Below are 22,912 nucleotides of genomic sequence, written 5' to 3'. Positions count from 1 at the left end.
GATACCCCTGCTGGCAGGGGGTACCTGGGTAATATTGGGGGTTAGTGTTAGCCTCTGCACCGGCTAACACTAATCCCTGCCTTAGTAATGGACGCTGTCAATCAGCCAGCAGCTATTAAAAAGGCAGTAGTAATGACGCTTAAAATAAATACAAAGACATAGAAAAAACAGGTATGCATAGATACAGAGTCCAGTAGACAGTAATCTTATACAGTATAAGCTGGAGCCCTGTATTTAAGCCTAACACACGGTAGGTTTAAAAGGGGTTGTCCAGTCCCTAAACATTGATGGCCTATCCTCAGGGTAGGCCATCAAAGCTGATGGGTCGGGGTCCAACTCCCGGGACCCCGCCAATCAGCTGTTTTGAGGGGGGTGCAGAGCTCACACGAGCACTGCTTCCCCTTCATTTCCCTCACTTGCTCACACTGTGAATAGCTGACATGTCCATGTCAGAGATTCAGTATGAGAAAGGGACCGGAATGAAGGGGGAAGTAGCTCTCATACGAGCTCTGCATACCCTTCAAAACAGCTGATTGGCGGGGGTCCCAGAAGTCGGACTCCGACCCATCAGTTCGAGCAGACAGTGATATAAAACTTACCCTCCTTTTCAGCCGCAGTGGTCGTCCTGACTCCATCCAGGGTCGGGATGCTGTGCGCAGCGCATAGCATTGTGTCGTCATGCGCAGCGCACAGCACTGTGACGTCAGGACCTCTGCTGCGCTCCGGAACCAGGAAGGTAACTACTGTCAGTTACTATAGTAATGGGGGCCCGCTATGACCCCTATAGTTATGCCACTGCTCCCAACAATGAACATTTATCAGTTCTGTGTGCAATGTAAAAATACAGCTAGGCCATTAAGTGTACCTTTATTAACCTTTAGTTACAGGGTTACAAAAATTGTAACAAATAGTTAACATGCACCCCCCTTGTAGATAGTGCCACATACACCCCCTTATAAATAGTGCCACATAACCCCCTTGTAGATAATGCCAAACACAAACCTCCTTGTAGATAGTGCCACATAGCCCCCTTGTTGATAGTGCCACATACCCCCTTGTAGATAGTGTCACACACAAACCCCTTGAAGATAGTGCGACACACAACCACCTTGTAGATAGTGCCACATACAACCCCCCTTGTAGATAGTGCCACAAACAACCCCCCTTGTAGATAGTGCCACACACAAGCCCCCTTGTAGATAGTGCCACACACAAGCCCCCTTGAAGATAGTGCCACACACAACCCCCCTTGTAGATAGTGCCACATAGCCCCCTATGTAGATAGTCCCAAACAGAACCCCCTCTTGAACATAGTGCCACACAGCCCCCCGGGAGCCCCATCTTGTAGATAGTGCCACCTCAAAAAAATAAAAAACCTTATATTCCCCCAGCCCTGTTCCACGACGAACGGAGCTGCTCCACAGCCTCCTCAGCAGCCTGAGAGGGGACCCGTGCACAGGCTGGCATGATCCAGTGACGTAATCGCACCGGCCTGCGCAGGGATCCTGTCCCAGTGCCTTATAGGCTGCAGGCCTAATGTGGCCGAGAGCCTAGTAAACAGCAGAGCAGGGAGCTAGCTCCCTGCTCTGCAATAGTATTCAATTGTATCTGCATCCTAAGGATGCACATACAATTAAACGTGGCAGTCGCCAGGGGCCCAAGATGCCCAGTGTTAGCAATGCCATCGGGAATGAGCGGGCCCGTACCGCCCGGGCCGGCACATAATGTTATGTGTCGGGGCAGGTGGCACGGGCCGCATCATTGCTCAATACATACATACAGCAGCAGAACTAAGCTCTGTTTATACATACAGCACCAGAACAAAACTCAGTACATAAATACAGCACCAGGACCAAGTTCAGTATTTGTACAATACCAGCACAAATACAGATCAGCACAGAGATTATATGAAAATTCAGTTTAACCTCTGCGATTTGTACCATGTGAAACTACAGCTTCCAGTATGGCCTAAACAATGGTATGGTTATGCTGGGAGTTGCTATTTCGCTGAAGTTCATACAGTAACTACAGTACTGATCAGTTAGAGAGAGAATAAACATTTACATTCAGTGACTCACAGGTGACAGCTTATTTGACTGAAGTCGTTCTCTTTCATTTCCTTCTCCGGTCCAGACCACCATGAGGACTTCTTTCGACATGACTCCTCTCTGTAGAGTTTGCCACTCAGATGTTTTCGGTTGCGCTCTTTTCCAACACATGCCTCACACGGTGCACCTAATTATACTGTCTTCCAAATATACTGCAACACATTTTACCCTGAATATACTGCCACACACTGTGTCCATGAATATACTGCCACACTGTTCCTCCAAATACAGTCACTTCACACATTGTGCCCCTGAATACAATTGTGGCAAACACAATGCTAACTTAAAATAAAAGTGCCACACAGGGGTTTGACTACAAGGGGATGATTTCAGGACCTGGTTTCAGATAAAGCACTGCATAAGTAGTTGTTCAAACAATGTAGTAGCTAGTGCAGTAAGAATATAAATAGTGCTATAAGAATATTGATTCAAATTTGTGATCCTTATGGCTCTGCTGGTTTTTTACCTTTTGCCACTTTACTCAATAATAAAATAAGCACAAATGTTGCCAAATTGTGTGGCAAAACTCGCTGTTCTCTCATAACACTTTAGCAGGCTAGGTGATGTCAGACAAAGTACATGATTCTTTACTATAAAAATATAACTTAGCAATATTTGACAATTTAGAGCCATTTTTATTAGGGCTTTCTTCCCTTTTAATGTTTTCCTAGTAAATCTTTCAACAAATGTACACAGAGCGGCATGAGAAGGCACATGTTTTCTGTCTAAGGTATGGATTTCACACCTAGGTCAAGAAAACTACAGAAGCAGCTCTACAGGTCACATGAAATAAAGCAAAGTTACACACATCATATAAATACATCTGATAGAAATACTGTCATCTAAAATATAAAAAATTGGGTCTATTAAAAAAAAAATCACCACCATTAAAGTTATTCAGGTCAAAACAATATATAAAAGAGTAATGCCTTTGCACAAAGGTATTTACACACATTTTTTTTTTTACTAAAGAACATTAACCTTAAAGAATCCTATGGTAAAAATATGCTATACATTTAAAGGGAGATTCCACCTTTAAAAAAAAATAAAAAAAATGCTATAATTCTGTTTTTTCAATTGCGTTTTTTGCGACAACTACATATAAATAGGTGACCATATAAATCATAGGTTTTTATACATATAAATATTTTGAGCAGTAGACAACTCTGGAACAATTATATTTTTCCAGCGTTTCGGCAAATATGGCCATATGTCCATTGAAATAAAAATCATACATACTTTTCATTAAAAAAAAATATATTCTATTCTATATTGGTCTATCTAAAGCAGAGGTCTTATCCGGCCCCTGAAGCTGTCATCTGTGGCCCGCTGACAGCGGGAGAGCAGAGAGCAAGCCGAAGGAGGACAGCCACACACACCCCCTGTAGATAGTGCCACGCAACACACCCCACCCTGTGGACAGCGCTGCACCCCCTCTCTATAGATAGATTAATTGGGGCTCCCTCTAGGAATGGAATCCCCAGCCAGAGCGGTCAGGGATTTAGTTGACAGACGAGCCCTCTGACATCACTGTCCATATATGGACAGTGACGTCAATGGCTCCTCCTGGACCGGAATGCCCGGCCAGCGCATTGCCGATGCACTATTCAGGGATTCCACTGATAGACGAGGCCTCTCACGTAACTGTCCATATATGGACAGTGATGCCAGGGGCTCCTCCAGGAGAGGAATCCTCACCAAAATGCCGGCAACGCTTTGGCTGGGGATTCCACTCCTAGAGGTAGCCCCAATGGAGCTATCTATAGGAGGATATGTGTGGCACTATCTACAAAGGGGTGTGTGGCACTATCAACAAAGGGCTTTGTGTGGCATTATCCACAGTGGACACTGTAGCATTATGTACAAGGGGCACTGGGGAATTATCTAGGGGGGTGTGGCTCTATCTACAGAGGGCACTGTGGCTTTATCTATGGGGGGGTTGCAGTATCTACAGAGGGCACTGTGGCACTTTCAAAAAAGGGCTGCCGAATCTTGACATTCTTGTGTCTGCCAAAGGCTGCCAACTGTGCAGCCAGACTACATTTAGCCACACTTAAACTAGAAAACAGGATTGGTAAAATATGCACGAGAAGTAAGCAGGCAAATTTACGGTACGTTTAAACCTAGCGGTATTATTATAGTAATGTAGTATTGTTAAAGTAATGTAGTAGTAGTAGTAGTAGTAGTATAGTAATGTAGTATTGGTATAGTAATGTAGTAATATTATAGTAATGTAGCATTGTTATAATAATGTAGTATTATAGTAATTTAGTATTATTATAGTAATATAGTATTGTTATAGTAAAGTAGTATTATTATAGTAATGTAGTATTATGGTAATGTAGTAATGTAGTATTATTATAGTAATGTAGTATTATTATAGTTGTAAATGATCTGCCAGACACAACTTCTGTGTCGACGCCCATAGGTAATCAGTCTGCACCTGCTTCTATGTCTGTGAGACTGACTCCATCTTCCACCACCCAGGATGGCAGGCTTAGGAGTGGGAGAGCCTATCACAGCATGGCCAGACGGAGCTAGCTCCCGCCCTCTGTCTATTTATACCTGCCTTTCCTGTTCCTCCTTTGCTTGTGATTCTTCTCTGCTGGTTTCCTGGCCCTGCTGCAGCTTCTTGAACTACTGATCCTCTGCTTGTGTTTGACCTTGGCTTTACTGACCACTCTTCTGCTCTGCGTTTTTGTACCTCGCTCTTCTCCTGGTTTGACTCGCCTCGTTCACTTCGCTTGTTGCTCACGGTGTCCCCGTGGGCAACTTCCCCATTTCCCTGGCTTCTTTGTACCCTTGTCTGTTTGTCTGTCGTGCACCTATTGAGTGTAGGGACCGTCGCCCAGTTGTACCCCGTCGCCTAGGGCGGGTCGATGCAAGTAGGCAGGGACTGAGTGGCGGGTAGATTGGGGCTCACTTGTCTGTCTCCCTACCCCGACATTACAATAGTAGTGCAGTATTGTTATAGTAATGTAGTATTATTATAGTAATGTAGTATTGTTATAGTAATGTAGTATTATTATAGTAGTGCAGTAGTGTTATAGTAATGTAGTATTGTTATAGTAGTGCAGTATTATTATAGTAGTCCGAATAACTAATTGATTGACAATAATTTTGTGTTTTTTCAAATTTGAAAGTAATGCGGCCCGTCAACTTCACATTTTTTTCTATGTGAGGCCCATTTACCCGGCCGAGTTTGAGACCCCTGATCTAAAGCCTCAATGTTTACCCTTGAATACCATTTTGTTTTTTTTTATCTAAATAGGTTAAAAATTGTGTGCTGTATAATTTATCGTTATAGAGTTAATTTCTTCGGTTTTGAAAACAAAGCTCTAAATCCCCAATGTAGACACAGATTTAAAAGTAATTTGTTGCATATATATATATATATATATATATATATATATATATATATATATTGTTTTTCTAATTAAAACCAGACAGTGAAAAATAATATTTTTCGCTAATCTGTTTTCATTCTTTTATTTTAGATTTTTTAAAATTAATTTCCTGCACATGCTTATGGGGGCAGTCATCTTGCCTGATGGATCATAGGAACTTGTGAACAGGAGCCATTGACTTATATGGGAGTGTTTTCTAGGCATGCTCTGTGACCTGTGCATAGGTCATTGTGCAGAAAGGAATAGGAGCTGAACTATGTCGATCACCTATTTTCAATGGTGGATCGTGTCTTATCTATATATAGGTGTTACCTGTCATTGTAATCCTGCCTGTGATGATGAAAAGTTATCTTTATAGCACAGGAGGTGTCAGTCTAATATGAGGATCAGTGGCTAGTGTGAAAACGGCAAGATTTAGGGATTTATTTTTAATATAGAGAATGACAAAGACAATTTCAAAAACATCACCTAAAATTCTTCAAATTATGTTTAACATAAAAACTTGGTTAAACAATAGGTCATTTTCTGATGACACATTCTCCTTAACATAACATTCTGGCCCACTAGAGGGAGCAAAGGAGCTTACTGGATACCGTTATTCATTGAAATAAAAAAATAAAACAGTTTACAATAAGCTCCTACACTCCCACTAGTCCACATCTATGCAGGGGATTTGGAGCTCTGTTTCAGAAAAATGAAGCTCTAACGACTATGAAGAAATTATCAGCACAGGAACTTGGACCTGTCACTAAGTCATATAAGTGAACTGGTTATCTGATCTGAATAGTGCTGTCTCCCTTAATTGCAGCTGTTTTTTTCATGGACCCCTTCGTTCCAGAGATATGGCTCCCTATATGCAAATTTTCTGTAGTTAGCCAACAGGTTGGAGCTAGCTTCCCTGCCTCAGATGCTGACCAATTAGCGCAAGACAGCTTGAGGGTAGTTCACACCCTGTTGGCTAACTACAGCAAATTAGCATAGAAGGAGCTAACACAACAGTAAGCCATATCTCTGAAACGAGGTGGCTCCAGGGAAGAAAAGAAAAACAGAGCTGGAATCAGGGAGACAGTGCTATTCAGGTAACTAAACCAGTTCAACTTACCTAGTGACAGGGTCTCTTTAAATACAACATGGTTGGTTAAAAGGTGGGAATTCACTTAAAGAGACTTTTTCTCAACGTATGGTAGGTCGGTTAGGTAAGGTTTTAGGAACACCAAGCGAATGTGGGTGGGTGGCAGCCCAGTAAGTTACAATTGTCACCAAGTTGTACACATATGACTAGTATCAAGTCAGAGTGTTCCTTTTCTCGAAGCTGGATTGCTTTCAGATGTGCTATCTCCTCCTCTTCCACCTCCTTCCTCTCTTGAACAAGAAGCAGATCACCCTTCCTTTCCAGTCACTCCGGTGCAGATCACCCCTTACCTAGTTCCTCAATATAAACATGTCCTAAAATCAGACTAGGAATGTTAAATTCTCACCTATATTGCCACATTAAAGTGAGGGTGCTCCAGAATAAATTTGAGAGATTTATTGCTAACTTCTCGGTCATCGCTAAGCCTCTTACGGACCTTACTCGCAAAGGTGCCGATCTCCTCCACTGGCCTCTAGAGGCGGTCCAGGCTTTTGAGGTCCTCAAGAGATGCTTTATCTCTGTCCCAGTGCTGATTCAGCCTAACCAGATGGAGCCATTCATCGTGGAGGTTGACGCCTCCGAGGTGGGAGTGGGTGCTGTCTTGTCCCAGGGTACTAGGTCTCTCACCCATCTCCGTCCCTGTGCCTACTTCTCCAGGAAGTTCTCCCCCACTGAGAGTAACTACGACGTTGGCAACCGCGAACTCTTAGCTATTAAATGGGCATTTGAAGAGTGGCGCCACTTCCTGGAGGGCTTACTGTGTTCTTTGCCCATTCCCCAGAGACCTTGGATTCATATCTCCATGGATTTCATCACCGATCTGCCTCCATCCCAAGGCAAGACGGTGGTGTGGGTTGTTGTAGACCGCTTCAGTAAGATGTGCCACTTTGTGCCCCTCAAGAAACTACCCAATGCTAAGACGTTAGCTACCTTGTTCGTCAAACACATCCTGCGTCTCCATGGGGTTCCTGTCAATATTGTTTCTGACAGAGGAGTACAGTTTGTTTCATTGTTTTGGAGAGCCTTCTGTAAAAAGTTGGAGATTGATCTGTCCTTCTCCTCTGCCTTCCATCCTGAAACTAATGGCCAAACCGAGAGGACTAATCAGTCTCTAGAACAATATTTAAGGTGTTTTATCTCTGACTGCCAAGATGATTGGGTCTCCTTCATTCCCCTCGCCGAATTTTCCCTCAATAACCGGGTCAGTAACTCGTCAGGGGTCTCCCCCTTTTTCTGTAATTTTGGATTTAATCCACGGTTCTCCTCCGTTTCACCCGGTGGTTCCAACAATCCCGAGGTAGATGTCATTCATCGCGAAGTGTGCACAGTCTGGGCCCAGGTTCAGAAGAACCTTGAGGCATCCCAGAGCATACAAAAGACTCAGGCAGATAAAAGACGTTCTGCTAACCCCTTGTTTGTGGTCGGGGATCGGGTGTGGCTGTCTTAAAAAAAATTGCGCCTTAAAGTTCCGTCCCAAAAATTTGCTCCCCGGTATATAGGGCCGTACAAGGTCATTAAGGTCATTAACCCTGTCTCCTTCCGGCTGGAGTTACCCCCGTCTTTTCAAATATACAACGTGTTCCATGCCTCCCTCCTGAAACGCTGCTCCCCGTCCTTGGCTACCTCGAGGAAACCTCCGGTCCCTGTTCTTACCCCTTAAGGGGTAGAATTCGAGGTGGCCAAGATTGTGGACAGCAGGATGGTCCAAGGCTCCCTCCAGTACCTGGTCCATTGGAGAGGATACGGGCCTGAGGAGAGGACTTGGGTACCCGCCTGGCATGTTCACGCTGGGTTATTGCTCAGGAAGTTCCATCTTCGGTTCCCCAACAAGCCAGGTCCACCTAGGAAGGGTCCAGTGGCCCCTCATAAAAGGAGGGGTACTGTTAAGGATTTGCCTAACACAGCTTCTGTGTCGACGCCCGTGGTTAATCAGCCTGCATCTGTTCCTAGGTCTGCTAGAGTGACTCGATCTGCTACCACTCAGGCTGGTAGGCTGAGGAGTGGGAGAGCCTATCGCAGCCTGACCAGACGGTTCTAGCTCCCACCCTTGGTCCACTTATACCTTAATTTGCTGCTTGTCCTTTGCCTGTGCTTCTTCCGTTTCCTGACTCTGCTGTTCCTGCTGTTACTATTGACCGCTGCTTCATAGTGACCCTGGCTTGACTGACTATTCTCCTGTTCTGCATTTCTTACCACGTACACTCCTGGTTTGACTCGGGTGGTCCACTACTCTGTTGCTCACGGTGTTGCCGTGAGCAACTGCCCCACATTCCTTTGCTTTTGTGTTCCCTTGTCTTGTTTGTCTGTCGTGCACATATTTAGCGTAGGGACCATCGCCCAGTTGTACGCCGTCGCCTAGGACGGGCTGTGCAAGTAGGCAGGGACTCAGTGGCGGGTAGATTAGGGCTCACCTGTCTGTCTCCCTATCCTGACATTACAGCCTGACTTACAGAAACACGTTTTCCAATTTGCTGCTGTGCTGCATGAGATAACTGTTACAGCTCTGTTCTGTACATAAAATGGGAATCCTGTGGAGCATAGTATTCTAATGTGTGAGAATATCACACAGCAAATGGTGATGTAGAAATCCGTTATGCTGCTGCAAATCCAGTAGAACATTTGTAGAAATCTTCTGCACCCCTATGAAAAGTCTTAAACATATCTGCACCACCAGTTATAAGCAAAGTGAATGTTTCCACAAATGTAGGGCAGCGTTAATGTTTTTGCCATTGTTGCTAAACACTTTGCCCACTTAACAAAAATAACATGGGGATATGGTTGGTTAACAGTGTCAAACTGATACTATCTGTGCTAGAAAATGAATCCAGGACAACATTGCATTGACTTATATGACATGTAGTGTGGCTGTATGATGTATCACATACTCCAAAGCACATTTCGGATTGGCTGTTTTGGTTTGCAATTTTCCGCGAGTGAGTCTGAAAAAGTTGTACTTTTGCTGAATCTTGCAAACTGTCAAGTTTCGGTGCAAAACTAGAACCCAGCAAGTCAACTAACTCATCTTTGTTAATCAGTAAATTAATTGAAATGGCTTCATGGACAGATGTAGTGTGGACTGTGTGATCTCGCGAGAGATCGCACAGTCTTGTCCTTGTCTGCCGAGAGCTGAAGAGTGAGTGAGATCGTGCGCGCGCGTGCACGCACATGCTCTCCTCTCTCCAGCTCTTGCTGTGACACTGTCCGTAGCTGATTGGACAGTGTCACAGCCATAGTAACACGCCCCCTTGCCATTACACGCCCCATTGACAGTTCAGGGGGTTATTTAAATATTGGGCGCCAAATATAACGGCACCGATATCTAAATAACGGAGGAGGGTAGGAAAAAATGTAAAGTGCCCCAGGGTTTGTGCAGCCCTGCCTATTACATGCTGCACTCAGCTGCACATGTATGGGGAGGTGAAAGGTTCTTTTTAAAGGGTTTCTCTGGTCATGGGGTGTTTTTTTTATACTGATCACCTATCCACAGGATAGGCCATCAGTATATGATCGGTGGGGGTCCGACACCAGGACCCCGCACTGACCAGCTGTTCCGGCTGCCTACTGCACCGGGAGTTATACATTGTTCGGAGCCAGAAGCAGAAGGCTTTAACCACTGTATAGCGGCCGTGCAGCAGTACTGCAGCTGTGCTCCTATTCAAGTAAAGAGGAGTAGAGCTCCAGTAACCCAGCACGGCCGCTATACAGAGTACGGAGCCTTCTGCTTCCGGTTCCGAATACTGTATACCTCCCAGTGCAGTAGGTAGCCAGGACAGCTGATTAGTGTGGGGTGTTGGACCCCCACGCTCATATACTGATGACCTATCCTGTGGATAGGACATCAGTATAAAAAAACCGGCCCATGTCCAGAAAACCCCTTTAACAAATAATTCTAAAGTTTAGGGACTCCTCAATAAAGATTGCCTTTAGACATATTACAATAATTCTTATTATAAGATGATCTATGACAGTTCCTCCAATAAAAAAAACTGATTGTGGATTTCAATTGTCTCATAATTCTAGAGAAAACCAAATCTCAGTTTTACTAAGCAGCGCAAGCTTTACATGCTATAGTCATTAATCTAGCAAAATAATTAAAGATGCAGATGTGTCCACACTTACTAAGCAAATTAAATACAATATTGCGACATGCTAGCAAAACCCTTGACAGACTGCAATCCACATCACAACCACTGGGTGGCCATACATAGACATGTGGTGAGGGGGGGGGGTGTTCTTCTTAACAGTTTCCCGACCGCTGGCCGTATTTATACGGCCAGCGGTCAGGGTCTCTAAAGTCCGGCATATAGTATATATACGGCCGCACTTCAGAGACTGTGCACGCGGGATCGCGTGCACACAGCTCTATGCCCTGGCTGTTGCTAACAGCCATGGGCACTGGGCAGACTGTCAGGGGTCAATCTTTTGGCCCCTGAACATGTGATCGCTGTGACAACCAATCACAGCGATCACATGCATTTCTGCATAGAAAACAGTGTGCACGCGATCGCGTGCACACAGCCCTGTGCCCTCGCTGTTACCAACAGCTCTGGGCACTGGGCAGAGTATCAGGGACCAATCTGATGGTCCCTGAACATGTGGTCGCTGTGACAACCAATCACAGCGATCACATGCATTCCTGCTTATAAAACAGTGTGCACGCGATCGCGTGCACACAGCCCTGTGCCCACGCTGTTACCAACAGCTCTGGGCACTGGGCAGAGTATCAGGGACCAATCTGATGGTCCCTGAACATGTGGTCGCTGTGAAAACCTATCACAGCGACCACATTTGTTTTATTTTGACTTTTCTGGCAGTAAATCTCCTGCTTCTTTTCTTCTCCTCAAACATTGTTTCAGTTTGAGGAGAATAAGAGACTCGGGAGAATTGCTGCCAGAAGAATACAGTTACAGTTACAAAAAAATACAGTTACACTCTAAAACATTCTCTGTATAGATAGATTTCTATCTATCTATACAATCTATCTATCCATCTATCTTTTTTTCTATCTATCTATCTACCTTTCTTTCTTTTATTCTATTAGAATAGGCAGGTAGGGAGTATATAATTATATATATATCCACATATATATAATATATATAGCAATAGCAGTTTATTTTTTTGTTAGCGGTAGTGTAGATATATATAGCAGTTAGTTTGTGTGTTTTATAAAAAAAAAAAAAAAAATTTGTTTCGTTAGTGTTAGTGTTAGTTACGTTATGGCGAGGAAGTTGTTTAGCGCCGAGGAGGCATACGCCATGCTGTGGTCTGAGTCGGAGACCGCATCAGAGATGGCGTCCGAGATGGAACCTGTTTTAGGTAGTGACGATGACAGCGTCACTTCAGGTTCATCTTCAGGGGACGTTGTCCCTGATGCAGTCGAAACTGCAGAACATGAAAGCGCAGGGCCAAGTAGCACTGTAGCACGGGACAGCCTGGTCCCTCCAGTCCAGGCTCTTGTATGGGCACCTGCCCCATCTTTTGGGCCTAGAATCCATGGATTTACGGCCACTCCTGGCATAACCGTGGACAATACAAATTTTGTCCAAATGGATTACTTCCATTTATTTATAACGGACGACATCCTAAATCAGATTGTCCACGAAACAAATTTATATGCCACGCAATATATAAGGCAGAAACCTTCATCCACCCATGCCAGAGATTGGACGCCCACCAATTTGCAGGAATTAAAAATTTTTTTGGGGCTCACCCTAAATATGGGTATTGTCAAAAAGCCCTCCATTAGGTCTTACTGGTCAACAAGACCCGCCCAAGCCACCCCAGTATATTCTGCAGTAATGCCCAGGTCTCGTTATGAGACAATAATGAGGTTCCTTCACTTCAATGACAACGCACAGGCCCCCCCAAGTACCGATGCAAACCGGGATCGGTTGTTCAAAATAAGACCGCTAATAAATTCCCTGAATAATTTATTTCTGCAACTCTACACCCCTGAGCAGAATGTAAGTGTGGACGAATCCCTCCTCAACTTTCATGGCAGACTTAGCTTTCGCCAATATCTACCTTCCAAAAGGGCAAGATATGGCGTTAAGCTCTACAAATTGTGTGAAAGCGGGTCAGGATATACCACCGCCTTCAGGATTTATGAAGGGCGGGACCGCACAATAAATGTTCCTGGATGCCCCCCTGATCTTTCCACCAGCAGTAAGATCGTGTGGGAGATAATGCAGCCTCTACTTCACAAGGGGTACCACCTGTACTGTGATAATTTTTATTCGAGTGTGCCCCTGTTTAGGCATTTGCATGCTGCAAGGACTGGGGCATGTGGTACCATGCGCAAAAACAGAATTGGTTTTCCACAGCAATTAGTGGGGAAGCGCATGGTAAAGGGGGACTCCTGTGCTTATGCATCTGAAGAATTGCTGGCGGTCAAGTTCAGGGATCGCAAAGACGTGTATGTGCTAAGCACGATTCATACCGCAGGAACAGTGGCAGTGAGGGAAAGAGGGGCAACATCGGACAAGCACAAACCAGTGAGCGTGTCCGAATATAACAAGTACATGGGGGGGGGTGGATTTAAGCGACCAGGTTTTACAGCCCTATTTAGTAAAATGCAAAACTAAAACCTGGTACAAAAAGGTGGCCATTTATTTGTTACAGGTGGCAATCCACAATTCATTTGTGCTGTATAAAAAAAACAGAGGCAGAGACACATACCTGGATTTCCAGGAAAAAATTATTGAAGGCCTCATTTTTGATGTTCAGGACACCCGAGAATGCCCCCAGTCTGAGGATGTCACGCGACTGACTGAAAGACACTTCATCAGTCGGATTCCCCCAACAGCAACCAGAAGCAACCCCCAGAAAAAGTGCCGCGTCTGCAGAAAAGACGGGCACCGCAAAGATTCCCGATATTTCTGTCCCTCATGTCCCTCGCAACCAGGCCTGTGCATTGAGCCATGTTTTAAAAAATACCACACTGTTCTGAATTATTAGATTTTAGTTAATTTGTTGAAAATATATTTGCCCTACATTACGTTTTTATTTTTCCCATGATTTTACTCCAAGGGTGAGGGAGGGAATGGGTGGGGGGTGGATGTCATGTTTGATGTTTTCTAAAGTTCATCTGCTGGAGAGCTCCATTTGCATTAACCTGCAATTTCTTATTTTAGAAAACCCCAAAAAATAAATTCCCATTATACCCCTAGATGAATATTTTGGGATTTCTGCTTCAAGAGCAGATATTTTGGAAGTGTTATAGAAACTCTGTTGAGTTTTGTAAAACCAGCTTTGAAAAAAAGCGATTTGTGAAATAATCTTCTTCTATCCTCCGCCCTCCTACATCTCTATGTGATAAATAAGGCCACATATTTGGTATCCCCGTGCACGGGAGAAGTGGTAGAATGTGAACGGAGATTAATTTTGACTGTGGTCTATACCGTGTGTGAAAAATGCTGGTATAAACTGACGCATTTGCTAAAAAATTGCTAATTTTATTTTGATCCATCTTATTCAAGAAACTTTCAGAAGAAAACTGGACTGTCTAAAAATATGATAAACCCCTTGAAGAAAACCTTGTGGGGTCTACTTGTGTGAATGAAGTCATTTATGGGGTGTTTCTAATGTTTCAGCAGCATTAGGCCCCCCAGAAAACAGTATGCGGCTATAAAATCAAATGCAAAATTCCTGGACCGAAAAGGCCAAAAAGCCTCCTTTTATGCCAAGCCCTGGCACATGCCCGCACAGTGAATAAGGCACACATATTTGGTATCCCCATGCACGGGAGAAGTGGAAGAACGTGAAAGGAGATGAATTTTGGCCGTGGTCTATACCGTGTGTGAAAAATACTAGCCTAAACTGACGCATTTGCTAAAAAAGTGCTGATTTTATTTTGTTCCATCTTATTCAAGAAACTTTCAGAAGAAAACTGGACTGTCTACAAATATGATAAACCCCTTGAAGAAAACCTTGTGGGGTCTACTTGTGTGAATGAAGTCATTTATGGGGTGTTTCTAATGTTTCAGCAGCATTAGGCCCCCCAGAAAACAGTATGCGGCTCTAAAATCAAATGCAAAATTCCTGGACCGAAAAGGCCAAAAAGCCTCCTTTTATGCCAAGCCCTGGCACATGCCCGCACAGCGAATAAGGCACACATATTTGGTATCCCCATGCACGGGAGAAGTGGAAGAATGTGAAAGGAGATGAATTTTGTCCGTGGACTATACCGTGTGTGAAAAATACTAGCCTAAACTGACGCATTTGCTAAATTCTTGCATTTTTTTCCAATTTTGCCCACTTTAGAGAAAAAAATAAAAATGATATATACTGACAAATGCCACTAAAACAAAGCCCTATCTGTCCTTTAAAAAGAGTGTAAAATTCAAAGATGAACTTTATTCACCTACAGAGTTATAGTCATCTAAAGAAGCGCATAGCAAAATTGTGACATTTGCTCTGGTCATTTAGCTGTAAAACAGCCTAGTCCTTAACCGGTTAAAATACATCAGACACATTACTATGAGTCTGCTGTTTTCTTTGTTAGGTGCTGTTAGTCAAACCCCACAATTTATTTATTGTTTTTGCTGTTTGAACTAATAGTAGAGTGAACCTGTCCCCTATGCTGCCCTTAAATATAGGGTCACAACTGCCCTAAACAGTATGGCTACTCAAGACTTAGTAGCCCATTCTTAGAAAACACTGGAAGTCCAGAAAAGACATTTAATTCACAATTGCCAGTTAGCACTTCTCAGCCATGTTCAGATGCTTATAAAAGTAGAATCTGTGTTCATATTCCCATACCTGTGGGTTTTAGTCTAATTTTATTTGTTATACCATTTTAAAAAACATATATATTCTATATTAATGATCTGGAAAAATTAAAAATGTATTTTCTCATTTCTTGAGGGTGGTTTCTGTCATTTTTATATAACACACACACACACACACACACACACACACACACAAACACACACACACACACACACACACACACACACGGAGGCTCTACGTTGTTTTCATTTCGAGACCACATTAATTTACAAGTCAATTTGGAATGTTTCATAAATTATGCATAAGAGCACATGGTTCTTATAATCAGAAGAATTTTTTTAACTACCGTTCTGTGATACTTGATCCCACTTGGTTACAAAAGATGTCAGCTTACTTGGGTAGGTGTTTAATTATTTTTGATTTTAAAATATGCACCAAGCTTTAAAATATTTGATTTTTAAAACTTGCAAGTATCCAACCTTTCTACACATTTAATCGTCAACTTGGTTATGCTAAGAATACTGTCAAGGCGGTCTTAAATGCTAATATCTGCATAATTGGAAACATTTCGGCCAATATTATTTGTCCTTGTTTCTGAGCACATCTGTCTTGTAACAATTATGTCTCTTGCCGGAGGGTTCAAGTGGGATCACATCAGGTCATATGCAAATGCTGATCTTACATATAATGTACAAAGAAATGTTAAAATAGAGGGATTGAGAAATAATTATCATCTGTCTGGTTCAGATTTGTAACTCATTTAATTCAATTATACCTAAAATATTGTACTACAATGCAGACTATATAAAATGGTTTATGAAATGATAGAACATGATAAATATGCTGCAACCAATAAGTTGTTACAGCTAGTTATAAAGATGGAAAATGATGAAGCTGAGAGCTTTCTGGGAACCTTCAATAACTTTATTGGCAGCCAATTTTCTAATGGTTCCCATTCATGTCTCTCTTTGAGATCCGGACATACATTAATGTGGTTGGATTTAAAAGATTCACTTATTGTATGTTTAAATTGCATTCAATAGAAGATTTGCCATAAAAAGGATAGTCAAAGGTACAGGCAGATGTCATTAACAGAAAATCCAAACAAAGTATAATACAGAGTATCACTAGCAAGCTTGGAGGAACCTAATTGCTTAGACAAGGTACTAGTGTGGGTGGAACCCTTTTATAGCCTGGGAAAAGCTGTGATTTAATTGTCACGTTCTGGCCTTTTAAGAGAGAAAGGGTCAACGCGAGCGTGTGCTAGAAAGAGGCTGAGATGCAAGAGAAGAGTGGCGGCGATGGTGGCCACACCTAGACGGGAGAGGGTGGGACATGGCGCTATGCACTCAGGGCCGCCATCAGGGGGTATTACTGGTACTCCCATCAGGGGCCCGGCCACATGGATGAAGAAAAGGGGCCCGCTGGGCTGCCGTCGCCCCTCCCTCAGACTGTTGCCCCTCCTCGCAATGCTCGCGCCCCGCCCCTACTAACGCCCGCAGCACCCCCCTAGCAACGCTCGCGGCACCCCCTAGCAACGCTCACGGCACTTCCTGCATACCTGTTGTAGCTTCACTGGACGGGGAAGAATCAGCATGTGCAGAAGCTCCGTGTGGAGATCCCGCCCCCCAGCCAGCTCCTCTACTCTGCTGACCGGACCTGCAGGCTGGTGAGTATTTTCCCCTATCCATCCTGCTTCCCATTCCCCCTGACCCTATTTGTAGAATGTATAAAGTTGGTTAAAATGTTTTTTGTTATTTTCTCGTTTTTCTAGCGTTTTTTGGCCGCGATTTTCATAAACGCGGCAAAAATGGCGCAGTTTTGCCGCGATGATATAAAAATTGCGGCAAAACCGCGTGATTTATGCCGCAATTACGAAAATTGCATAAAAAAAAGGATTCAAAACTTGATAAGTGCTGTTAGGCTATATTCTCACAGTGCGGTCAAATCACGTTTTTGCCGCGATTTTTCAAAAATTGTGGCAAAAAAATGGGATTTCACCGCACTGTATAACTAGACTAAGGCCTTATTCAGACGGCCGCGTTCGGTCCGTAAAATACAGAGCGTGTATCTGCCGTATTTCCTAGGCTGACCACAATTCATGGAGCCGGACTACTAGCATCATAGTTATCAGTGTTGCTGGGAGTCCCTGCCTCTCCGCGGGAATACTGTCTCATACTGTAATGATGCTTTCAGTACGGGACCGGGGACAGTATTCCCACGGGAAGGGAGGGACTCCTATGATCATAGATAACTGTAATGCTAGAAACCCGGCTTCCTGAACTGTGGTCAGTCCAGGAATTATGGCCGATACACGGTCCGTATATCACAAAACGAACATGGACGTCTGAATAAGCCACTTACTTGTCTCCTATTTTTGGTGCGGATTGCGCACTGAAAATTCACTACAAATTACAATATAAGGCCTTAATCACACAAACGTGTTATACGTCCGTGATACGCGCGTGATTTTCACGGGCGTCGCATGGACTTCTGTAAGTGAATGGGGCCGTTCAGACTGTCAGTGAATTTCACGCAGCGTGTGTGCGCTGTGTAAAACTCACGACATGTCCTATACTTGCCCATGTTTCGCGCAGCACGCACCCATTGAAGTAATTGGGTGCGTGCAAATCGCGCACGGCACACGGAAGCACTTACCGGTGACGCGCGTGATTCGCGCTACAGTAGGTAAAGAAGTGAAGGGAAACATAAAAGCCCCTCTTTCTTTACTGTGTCGTAACATCAAAACAGAGTGTCATAATGATGCCGACTGCGCGAAAATCACGCAGCCACGCACCATATGCTGATGCCACACTGAACTTTTGCTCGCTCAAAATGCAGCGTTTTTTGCGCGTGCAAAACGGACACGTTCGTGTGAATAAGGCCTAAGGCGATATTCAGACCAACGTGTGTGAAATCAGACATGAAGAATGGCCGTTTTTCGTGGCTGATTTGCAGCCGTGCGGGACCCGTTTTCACAGACTTGAGTCTATTGAGGGATCCGTGAAAACGCACAAAAATAGGACATGTCCTATTTTTTTTAACAGGCCCTTCACGCGGTCCGTTAGAACAACGACCATGTGAATAACCCCATAGAAATACATGCAGACGTGTGACGGCCATTAAAAAAACGTCCTTCACACGGACGATTAACACGTTAGTCTGAATAAGCCCCAACTCATGTGAATGGGGTTTGTCAAAACCTCATGCACGTGCAGCATTTCACCCCACAAATAATTTTTTTTTAGCTTCCCAGTACATTATGCAGTACAATAAATGGTGCCATGAAAAACTACAAACTTGTACTGCAAAAAACAAGCCCTCAAGTAAAAAAAATTATAGCTTTTGGAATGTGGAGAGGAAAAAACAAAAGTTAAAATCCCAAAAATGGCTGAGGAGGGAAGGGGTTAAATAAGCTGCATGCCTATTAGGGTATGTTCAAACAATTAGCAAAAACAGTCTGAAAATACGGAGATATTCAAGCTCCTTATTTTCAGAAGTTTTTTACGCAAACTCGTGTTTTTCGCAGTGTTTTTTACGGCCGTTTATGGAGCTGTTTTTCTATAGAGTCAATGAAAAACGGCTCCAGAAACGTCTGAAGAAGTGACCTGCACTTCTTTTTCGCGGCCGTTTTTTTACGCGCCGTTGTAAAAAGAACGGCCCATCGGAGCACAACGCAGTTTTTTTCTCATTGAAATCAATTGGCAGATGTTTGAAGGCGTTCTGCTTCTGATATTTCGTGCGTTTACGGCCAGAAAAACGGCCGAAAATAAGCTGTGTGAACATACCCTAATGTTGCAGAATTGTAACGTATTTCATCCTTTACAATGTAAAGGGTTAATTTGCTGTAAATCCCCAGCAAATTCTGTAACGCACACATTGAGGAATCCGGTGCACAAAATCTGCATCAAAACTGCAGGTAATTCCGCAGGTAAAATCTGCACGTATTAGTGCGTTTTTTGATAAGTTTTTAGGTGCGGTTTTTACTTTTTGATGCGGAACATCTTGGCTGTATGGGGCCCAGAAATTCCTGATGGCGGCCCCGTATGCACTTATTGTTAAACATCACTCCTTGAAACGAAGCCATTTTCCTGCCAAGTGACATTAGGAAAATAGGCCGAGATATGGCAAAAAATAAATAAAATACCATTCCTAAAGCATACACTGGTCTCAAACTGAGAGGGACGGAATCCCTGAACTGAGAGACCTTGGTTTATCACTCTGGGAAAAAGATCGCTACGCGCCTAGGCCGAGATGTCAGTAGTGTTCACCGTTGCGTATGCCAGAGGTTGGGAAACAAAAACTAAACAGAATGACAACAAAATATGCGCGGAAGGGAACCTGTGCATGGACAGATCGTCTGATTGGAAGAATGGCGCACAATGATCCATTTTGTACTGCAAGTGAAATTGGACTTCGCATCCCAAGCCTAGGGCAGCAACCAGTGTCAACACAAACCATCAGAAGGTATTTGCACAACATTGGGCCACAAGCCAGACGTCCAGCCACAGATGTTCCATAGACCACACGCCATCGCTCTCAAAGGCTATGATGGTGCACAGCAATGTGTCCCACTTTAGCAATGTGTCCCACTTTTGTCTTGGACGCAATAATAGCTGGAGATTGGTCTGGACACCATGTGGGCAATGCCACGAAGAGGCCTACACAAGGGAAAGTCACACCAGTCCTACTCCTGGGATTATGGTGTGGGGTTGCATAATGTACCGTAGCCGTACCCCTCTAGTCTCAATTTCAGGTACACTTACAGCTTGGCATGACATTGATTTGGTTGTGGAACCAGTGGTACGGCCATTTCTCCAAAGTATACAATAAGCCGTTTTTCAACAGGACAATGCCAGGCCACATGTTGCTCATGCTACTGTGAGCAGCCTGCGTGGCCTAAACGTGCTACCATGGCCTGCAGTGTCTCCGAACTTGTCTCCCATCGAGCATATCTGGGACGTCATTGGTCGACAATTGCAAAGGAAGATGCCAGCAGCCATTATTTGCGTGACCAAGTGCATTCAGCGTGGCATAACATTCCTCAGGCAAACATTAATAACCTCATTGATAGCATGCCAAGGAGTGTAAGTGAATGTATTTCAGTGTGTTGCGCTCATACACGTTATTGAATAAATCAAGATGTTTGGAATATTTTCTTTCCGTTTTTAAAAAAATCATTTGCATATCATTAACATGTCTTTCGATCGTGTGATTTCCACAATTCCAAAACTTTTTCTTCTTGGTGTTGCAATTTCAATGTTGAGGAGTGTATATGCAGAACAGCAGCATCATCATTATACAGCTGTAAGGAGCAGTGTAGCTGAGAACCTATCACTGGGGTGAGATGAATGCTTACTAAAAGCTGCAGCAGCATCTGTGTCTCCCTGCCACTCTTTTACTTTCATCATGCACCCTCCTCCCCCTTTCCCTCTCTATAGACCTCCATGGCAGGGGCGTAGCTAAAGGCTCATGGGCCCCGATGCAAAAATTCTTACTGGGCCCCCCCCCCGCAAACTTCTCATGGCCGACGGTCCGCAGCTTTCAACTGAATCGCTGGGTCTCCTAAGTGACCCAACAATGCAGCACTAGCAGCCGGGGCGTCACTAAGGCTGGGTTCACACACCCTATTTACGGACGTAATTCGGGCGTTTTAGCATTGAATTACGTCCGAAAATGCGGCTCAAAAGCGTTGGCAAACATCTGCCCATTCATTAGAATCGGTCTTACGATGTTCTGTGCCGACGGTCATTTTTTTTTACGCGCCGCTGTCAAAAGGCGGCGCGTAAAAAAGACGCCCGCGTCAAAGAAGTGCCTGTCACTTCTTCAGACGTAAATGGAGCCGTTTTCCATGGACTCCATAGAAAAACAGCTCCAATTACGTCCGTAATGGACGCAGCGAAAGACGCCTGCACATGCCATTACGGCTGAAATTACGGTGCTGTTTTCTCCTGAAAACAGCACCGTAATTTCAGCCGTAACAGACGCTGCCGTGTGAACATACCCTCAGGGCTTAAAATGTCAAGGAAATAGCCCCAATACATATGTGTCCGCCCAAAAAAAAGTGTGTATATGAGACAGCATAGCATATCTATAGCACTACGACCCTATAAACTATGGATAGGATTAGATACAGTGGCTCAGCAGACAGTATCACACAGGATAGGATTAGATACATTGGCTCAGCAGACAGTATCACACATGATAGGATTAGATACAGTGGCTCAGCAGACAGTATCACACATGATAGGATTAGATACAGTGGCTCAGTAGACAGTACCACACATGATATGATTAGATACAGTGGCTCAGTAGACAGTACCACACATGATAGGATTAGATACAGTGGCTCAGAAGGCAGTATCACACATGATAGGATTAGATAGTGGCTCAGAAGGCAGTATCACACATGATAGGATTAGATAGTGGCTCAGCAGACAGTATCACACATGATCGGATTAGATATAGGGCCCAGCAGACAGTATCACACAAGATACGATTAGACACAGGGCCCAGCAGACAGTATCACACATGATAGGATTAGATACACAGCTCAGCAGACAGTATCACACATGATTGGATTAGATACAGGACTCAGCACGCTGACATTGCGGCTCCAGCGCTGGACCCAGGATAGGTAAGAATAATAATTTTGCTTCTTTATGTGTTACTGATTATTTTTGTGTGTTTGTGTTTTTTTTTACAGGTTCGGTTGTTGGACTTCGGATTCGAGGACTTCAATAACGGCGTTTTTTTTTATTCTCAATAAAATGGTTAATGAGGGTTGTGTTTTTTTATTTCAATAAAATATTTTTTCTATGTGCTTGTATCTTTTTAAACTTTATTATCACCGCCTTAGTAATGGCCGCTGGCTGATTGACAACCTCCATTACTAAGGCGAGGCTTAATGTTAGCCGGTGCAGAGGATAACACTAATCCCCATTATTACCCCGGTACCCACCGCCACCAGGAGTACTGGGAAGAGCCGGGTACGAACCAGTACCTGACCATCTGTAGTGACGGGCAGGCACCGGGGTGGCCGCAGGCTGGTAGTATTAGGCTGGGGAAGGCCAAAAACAGTGGCCCTTCCTACCCTTGTAATGCTGCCTGCTGCTGCTGTAATGTATCTGGCTGGTTATGAAAATTGGGGGGGACCCCACATCATTCTTTCCAATTTTTTTTTTATTTTTTTTAAATGACGTGGGGTCCCCCCATTTTTCATAACGAGCCAGATACAATAAAGCAGCAGCAGCCTAGCATCACCAGGGTAGGAAGGGCCACTGTTTTTGGCCTTTCCCCTCCTGATAATAACAGCCTGCGGCCACCCCGGTGCCCGACCATCACTGCAGATGGTCAGGTACTGGATCGTACCCGGCTCTTCCCAGCACCCCTGGTGGCGGTGGGTACCGGGGTAATAAAGGGGGTTAGTGATAGCCTCTGCACCGGCTAACACTAAGCCCCGCCTTAGCAATGGCCGGCGGCCATTACTAAGGCGGTAGTAATATAGTTTAAAAAAAACCACAAAGACATAGAAA

The sequence above is a fragment of the Rhinoderma darwinii genome, chromosome 4 (genome assembly GCF_050947455.1).
Source record: "Rhinoderma darwinii isolate aRhiDar2 chromosome 4, aRhiDar2.hap1, whole genome shotgun sequence".
NCBI classification, from domain to species: domain Eukaryota; kingdom Metazoa; phylum Chordata; class Amphibia; order Anura; family Rhinodermatidae; genus Rhinoderma; species Rhinoderma darwinii.
The sequence above is the reverse complement of the archived record's forward strand: the minus strand, read 5'-3'. Positions refer to the sequence as shown.